The sequence below is a fragment of the Dendrobium catenatum genome, unplaced genomic scaffold (assembly GCF_001605985.2).
Source record: "Dendrobium catenatum unplaced genomic scaffold, ASM160598v2 fragScaff_scaffold_633, whole genome shotgun sequence".
Classification (NCBI taxonomy): domain Eukaryota; kingdom Viridiplantae; phylum Streptophyta; class Magnoliopsida; order Asparagales; family Orchidaceae; genus Dendrobium; species Dendrobium catenatum.
Window position 1 is genome coordinate 94779 of NW_021319095.1, and position 8113 is coordinate 102891.

Consider the following 8113-nt stretch of genomic DNA (forward strand, 5'->3'; position numbering starts at 1 on the left):
CAAAGTCTTCGATCCCGGAATTTGTTTGCCACCCTACCTCCCTTTTAATAACGTGCCTCGACGGAGTCGAGCTTTTTGACACAATGGGAGAATGATGTAGGAACATCTTAGCTTTTATTGTGCTTAGGGACTAGTTTACCTTCCTTACTCTAGATAGTTCTATTTTCCTCTTTAAATAGTTGGCCAATGTAAGGTTTTGAGCTCATTGAATGATATAATATATTCTTAGAAGCTTTTGGAGCTTTCTTCTTCTTCTTCCCTGGATTGGGAAACCCAAATCCTTCTTGCAGGTCGCATCTTCCGACGATCCACTACATCACTTGGACTGAACACGAGCTCGATAATCCAAAGAGCTTGAAATTATGCTCGAGTCAAACTCGAAACTCAATAAATTTAACTCGCGAGCTCGTTAATAAGTCGAGCTCCAGCCAGCTTATAAGTCGACTTGACTCATTTGCACCTCTATGGCGGATTCAAGAGGAATGAGAGAGAGCAAATCAAACATTTTTTATATATGTAAATATATTTTTTATTAAAATATTAATAATTGAATTAAAAAATTATAAGTATTGCGGCTTGAGGGCATTCATGCCTCTTCGTATGATCTTACATTCAAGTGGCTCAATCTATCAAAATAAAATAAAAATTACCTCACTAACAAAATTTATAACTCCGCTATGTTGACAAGGAAGATATGAGGAAAGGGGAAACCAGAGCCCTGTATTGGGTACCCATAGCCACACCCACCCATACCAATGGATATGGGTGGGTATGTGTACGCCCATGACCTTGTGAGTGGGTATGGGCGGGTACTTAACATTAGGAGATAAATCAATTTACATTGCTAATCACCGTCTATCTTATATTATTGCAATCCTCTCACTATATAGTGTGCGTCGCTTAACCACGCTGTGACTAACATAAATTCTGATATGAGGATTGAAAGTTTGCAATCAGAGCAAAGGGCAACAAGCCTCAAGGCCATTAGTTCGTGGCAGACCGCGTTCAAAAAGCATGAAAAGTGGGTGGATATATGTGGGTACGGCATCTCGAACGCACCATGGGTGGTGCAGGTGAGCGAAGTCCGTCCAAATAAAGCTTGGGTACCCAATCAAGATCCCATGCAGGACTTTGGTGGAGACTGTATGGTTTGCTTCTAGTCTGAGTTGGAAAAGAGGACCATACCTCTTTGCAACGTCACGCTGCTTTCGCTGTGGATATGTTCAATAATAAAGTGGCAGATAAAAGTTTTCATGGTTGAGGAGGAAGCTTTAAGGGTTTGTTTGTGATGTTAAGGCTATAATATTTTATAAAATTGATTTATAAATTATTGGGGGAAAGTACAGTAGTTACTCTCGTTATAAAAAAAACAACATTTTGTCATAAAACTTTCTTTAAAATAATTAGAAAATTGGAAGAAATAAATAATCAAATAAAATTTTAATTGTTGTCCAAAAAATAAAAAAAAAGGATGAAGATGTAGTAACCGAAATATTCATAAAATAAATTAATTTAAAATATGAAAAAATTTGAACTGAGCTGAACTCTATGCTTTGTTCTATAGTAACTTGAATTTTTGCATGCAATGTTGAGGTGATCTGGTCTTTAACATTGTGGCCACTAAAAAAAGGGCTATCACAACACTAAAAATATCTTTTTCCGGTGGCTTAAACCACCACAAAATTTCGTGCAACCGATTATAACAACGGTCTTTATAAATTTACAGGATTGTTGCGGTCATAACCAGCACTGTAACCTAGAATTTTAATGAGAAAAAATTAATTGAAACTCAAGGAATCCCAAAAGCAACGAAAACAAAATTATGATCAGTTGTAAAAATAATAAATGATCTGTTCATGTTCATATGTTTAAAACACGTCAAATCCTGCTAATTTTTGTGCAGCTTAAGATGAATTGTCCTCTTGCTCCCTAAGACATAAAAACAAGCTAAAATAAATTAGCATGCAGATATGTTTCCACTCATACAGAAACATTTTTAGTTTATGTTGGATCACAATGTTGTAAAGATGAGGCATTAGTGAAGCATTCGCCACTTTGAAAAAGTTAACGGCTATGATAAGTTTGCAAAGTGATCCATTTTGGCACCACAATGATTTTGCTTATTTTATATATTTTTTAATTTTAAGTTGGTTAGAATTTAGAAAAGTTGTGATATCTCAATTTTTAGCAAATTTCAACAGTGTAATTTTTAATATGATATTAATATAATCATTTTGCGCATGTTGACATTAGTATATTAAATTTTCATCATATAATTGATAGTTATGATTTTTTTTAAGTTAATAAATAATGTACAAATTTCTCAATATTTTTATAAACTATTGCATTTCATATATGCCATTAACTTTTTTTAGGAAAATGATATGATTGATATATGATAAATATGACAATTGTATGTAATTAAGCAAGACTGACTGTGAACATCATAATTAATACATGTTAGTTATTAAAATAATCATATCATGTATAAGAGGGTGGGCCGATAAACTTTTTTTTAAAAAAAAAATTTGTGGTGTAATTTTGGATGTTAGCCTATAAATGATTAACTTATAATTACGACGATGCATAGAGAGTGATGACCCTTTATTGATTCATTAAAATCCACATGATGAAAATAAATGAGTAATGATAATAATTGAAAGATGCGATTAATAGATAATGATGAATTGATATGACTAATAAAAGTATAAAAACACCACTTTAAAGCTTGATGTCAAGTCTTTATATTCATAATTGTATTCATATTTACATTTATATGATACTATATATAGGACTGATAGAAACATTGAGACTGATAGAAGCATTGAGACTGATATAACATAACATAACATATACTATGTATAATGTTAGACATTAATAGTTATACAAGTATAATGTATTGATAAATATATTGATATAGCATATTGATATATATGATATATTAACAAATAGATATACATGGCATAATGATTGGTAAAAACATGTAATAGAATCATCACCATGAATATAACTCATAGACAATTGAGATTTATTTTATTACAGCATATGTTATATATTTATAGACTTTTTATCAATTTTCTTATATATTGATAAGCATTTTTACTCAGTGAGATGCTATTATTTTACTGAGCATATTAATTTTTGTTATTGAATGATATTAATTATATATATTATTTATCATTTATTATACTGATAATTTATTTATTGATATTGATTGAAATTGGAGCATATATATAGATTTTTTTTTCTTGTATTAAGTACAGTGATAGGGTTTTTGTAATATGTTAGGTTTTTTAAGCTCGTTATATTATTTTTATTAATTTCAAGTATTTGAAGGGGTCAAGATCCTCTCCAGTAAGATTGACTAGTATTCTTTAGGGGTTTTTTAATTTCTTTTTTTTTTATTCTATTCTTTTGTAGTCAGGAGCTTTAAAAATGATAGTGATATTCTAGAAATCTATTGGCTATTGTAAATTGTAGTTTGAATGAATATATAAATATTTTGATGTATATGGTTTATAGTTGCTTTTGTTGGATTTATTTAAAATGATAGAAATTTAGTAATCTGAAAAATTAATTAAGAGATAAAACTTGATAATTCTTTCAAATTTAGATATTGTGGTGTTACATAAATAAGGTGATATTTTAGATCTTCCCTAAATCTTATGGTCCAAATCAATGTATGATATGAATTTTTTGTAATACTTCCCTTATCTAATGAAATAAAGTTGACACTTATATTGCATATTAGAGATGGTTAGAAGATGAGCTTTCTAACAATTTTTTTTGCGCTATTTTTGCTTTTTTTATCCACCCATCATGTCTTAATGAAGAACACAATATGTTAATACTCATTTTAAAGATTTATTTTATTTTATTTTACTTTGTTTTATATAAAGGAAGATCCTTATTATGAGGATGCTTCTACAAGGAGGCATTATAAGGTTGACTCTTAAAAGCATCATTCAACATAAGAGATATATTTTGGGGGAGTATATCTTCTTTTTGTTTATCATTTATAATTAAACAAACATGTTAGTAAGGGCATGCTTAAATATGAATCAAACTCAACATAATTCAACATTGGTCCTTAATAGGGGTGTGTTTAATATTAACCCTCTAGAAGAAGAGGCTCACCCTCTAGAAGAAGAGGCTCTCTAGATAGCAAAGATGCAAGATATGAACCCTTTGTAAGACGAGTTACATAATATTTATAATCATGTTTCAATATGGCCACCTACTTAGAAGTAGGCTCTCTCTTATGACTATATGAGAATCTAACTCATATCAATCTTACATGTATTAAATGGATAGGGAGACAATTCATCCTTTTTGTGGAAGAAAGAGCTAACAAAATTTATCCAAGATTTTTCTAAATGTATCGTCACCTTGCATGATTATTTTAAGAGCTCGCAAAACTAATGATATGGGTGACCATTACTATAAAAGTTTTCATTCTGTTTTTGATCTTATATAACCTTAACAAACTAAGGAGTGTCTAACCTACCTAGGTTCTTTGAGCCAATAATGTCCTTTCTAGGTTTGTTTTATCTTACTAAGTCCAATATCACTTTATTCATTATGCCCCATGGCCAACCTTGCTTGATTAACTCAATCACCCATAGGGATCTTTAATGTATATGACATCGATCGTGATGCATGCTTTTTTAGTTGTAACAAATTCCGCTTTTACATGTATAATTATATGATATGAATATGGATTCTCTATAATTACTCTAATTATTATAGATGTGCACCTAAATAATTCTACTTGTTCTAGCCAATTTTTTAGCTTAGGATCCCATCCATTCAAACTCAAAAATAAATTTGAAAACTATCAAAATTAAATCTCAATGCAACCATCCGAAATGAATCTAACAATTAAGATCCTTCAACTATATCTATTTAGTAATCAAGAACTATAGATGATCCACCATGATGTGCTATTTTTATTTATAAAAGATGAATAATAAATTTAAAACAAAGTATTACTTGAGAATCTAAGACTTTAAAGAAACAAAAATTTCCAAGTTTCAATTACGATTGGATACTATTGTGGAATAACATTCCACATTAGGTATTACTTTGATTGTAAGGGTTTGATTTTTGATTGAGTGCTTTGGCATCCCAAGGGTTATGGTCGATGCCCTAATCATTGCACTTTTTTCTTTGCTACCCCTTCTAAAATCTGAAAATCTATATCTCCTCGTAGATCATCAAAAATATAGGAAACCATGAGTAATTTGTGTTCACAACAGCAGGAACTTTTCACCAGCAAGCAATCCGTTGGTTATGCATGTTTCACTCCGGCGTTTGGTAGCTTAGAAAGTTGGGTCTTTCACCCGAAATATCCTGGGGGAAGAAAAATAAGAGGTTTGAAATATTGAAAAAATTCTGCTTTGCTTTTGTTGTTAGATTTTTCTATTGAATTTTGAAATTTTCTTCAGTAATACTTGAATATACTTTTCTTCTCCATGATTATCGTTTGGCGTAGTTATATGCATAGTATTTACATGAGGTTTACTATGCAGTTTCATTCTTTCTTTTCAATTTGATATGGACCCTTCTATGTGATATTGGATTTCAAGCATTGGCTCAATCACATTATGTTCATTTGCATTATATTTGTCTGCACATTTTCTAAGTTTGAATCATTTTCTATGTGGTATATGAACATCTTGTTAGAACAAATGCAAGTTTTACTATCTTAAATCATTCCACAGAGAATACAATTATATTTTAGTTGATTGGATGTCGAATATTATTGGTACATACATTACCATTATGAAGCCTTACTTTCATAATTGAACTAATAATATACTTTTGCTGATTTTGGATTTTGAAAGGGCTAATGGATGCTCAATCCTGATTGCTAAACTCCAATCAATTGCAGGATAATGGATAAAAAGGTAGGAGATCTATTAGATCTGAAGGCCTATAATGAATACAAACATTTTTGTTGCACTATAATTTGAATATAGTTGACGAGGACATAACATATTTTAGAGAGTGAAGGAGAATGAAGAGACATTACTAATTCTCTAATTATACTTAATATTGTACTAGTTTTTGGCCTGTTGTACTAAAATAGAAAGGTCAGCAAGATTCTATACCTTAAGTATTCATAATTAATCACCTTTTTGGTTTCTCTTAGAACTAGAACAACCAATTATATGTAATGAAATATTACTATAAAGTTGTTGGATGATAGAATATCATACTTCCATTGCAATGTTATCACTCATGGAGATATGACTACCCAATGATTGCGCATATGTTTAAGACTAGAGAAAAGAGATTTGCAGATAATTAATGGTTAGCTACCTCAATACCCACTAGCTTTGCATAAAATGATAATTTTTATGGATTTAGATACATATGATAAAATGTTAATTTTAATTCTTGAGCATTAAGTATTAAAATGAATAATAATTATGAAGGTGTTCAGAGAAATTCTAGTAATTTGGAATGAATTTAGAATCAATAGAGAGCACAAGTGATGTTAGATGGTTAAGCGGATGTTTGACAACAAGTGAGATTTAACTTTAGTAGGATTTAGTAATCCTGTAAATCCAATTTTAGTAAATCCTGAGGGTATAATTAAATCCTTAAAACTATTTGGTATGACAAATGTTAAATTCTGTTAAATTCTAAGAAACTGTTTGGTAATATATTTCAAGATTTATGATAGTTAGGGATTTAAATGTGAAGAAGAAAATTAAAAATTAAAATATAAATTTATAATTAAAAAAATTAATGTGTTATGAATTTAATAATATGTTAAGTACAAATTACTCATTAATTATTATTTATATTACTAATTATATATTTAATAATACATATTTCAAGTTATATTAATTAAACTAATTATATTAATATTTAATTACTTATTATATTAATTGATACATCTTCAAAAAATTATCTTAATCTGGCACGAATCTCGAGGAAAAAGCAAGTTGGAACTTCCGAAATTAAAATTAGGACCATCCGAACTCTGATTTTAGCAAACTTATAGTCAAACTGAATGTCTTAGAAATATGAACTCAACGACACTAAATTCAACCTAATCTGAGCCCAAATAGGTCCAAATCAAGGGTCCGAAGCGGTATTAGAAGGTTTAAACCACAATTTGGATTACCAATCGGTTTCTAGACGTTACATGCTTATAAACGAATCGAGCAGCTCGACGAGACAAATCCAAGATCTCAGAATTCCAACATCATTAAGATCTTCAAATGTCTGACAAACAGTCCACGATCAAGGGATTCAACATCGCCCGTCCATCCAAACCACTCCCCATTTACCCTTGATATTCCTCCTATTTATGGGTCATGCCACTCTAGAAAATCTATTAATAGACTCTCCTCCCACTTGAAAGGGGGCTCAAAGCAAGAGAGAGATTGGAGACCGCTCTTGCCTCCTCGCTCCTCCTCGACCACCTCCTGGAGTTCCGCCGAACCACCACTTGAAGCCCTGAGCTCCACCAGACCACCACTTGAGGCCCTGAGCTCCACTAGACCACCACTTGAGGCCCTGAGTTCCGTCAGACCTTCACTTGACACCCATACTTCTATCGGACCACCACTTGAGGCCCGGACTTCTACCGGGGCACCACTTAACGCCCCAACTTCTACCGTACCACCACCTGAGGCCCGAACTTCTCCCTGACCACCACCTGAGGCCCGAGCTTCTTCCGGACCACCACGTGAGGCCCAAAATTCTATTGGACCACCACCTGAGGCCTAGACTTCTACCGAACCACCCCTTGAGGCCCAAAGTTCTATCGGAGTACCGCCCTATTACTATAATCTTTCTGACCACAATCTTCTACTGACTACGGTCCTTCCAACCTCCATTACCAGACAATAGTCTTTTTGAATACTGTCTCCTACCGACTATGAACTTTCTGACCTCCGTCACCTACTACAGTTCTTCCGACCTCCCTCACCAGACAACAATCTTTCTAACTCTTGTCTCCTCCCGACTACGATCCTTCCGACCTCCGTCGCCTATTACGATCTTTCCGACATTTATCTTATCGACTATGATTCTGCCGACAAAATGAATATGTCTATGTTGATTATTGTAACTCCACCATGTAATGCGCTCTATA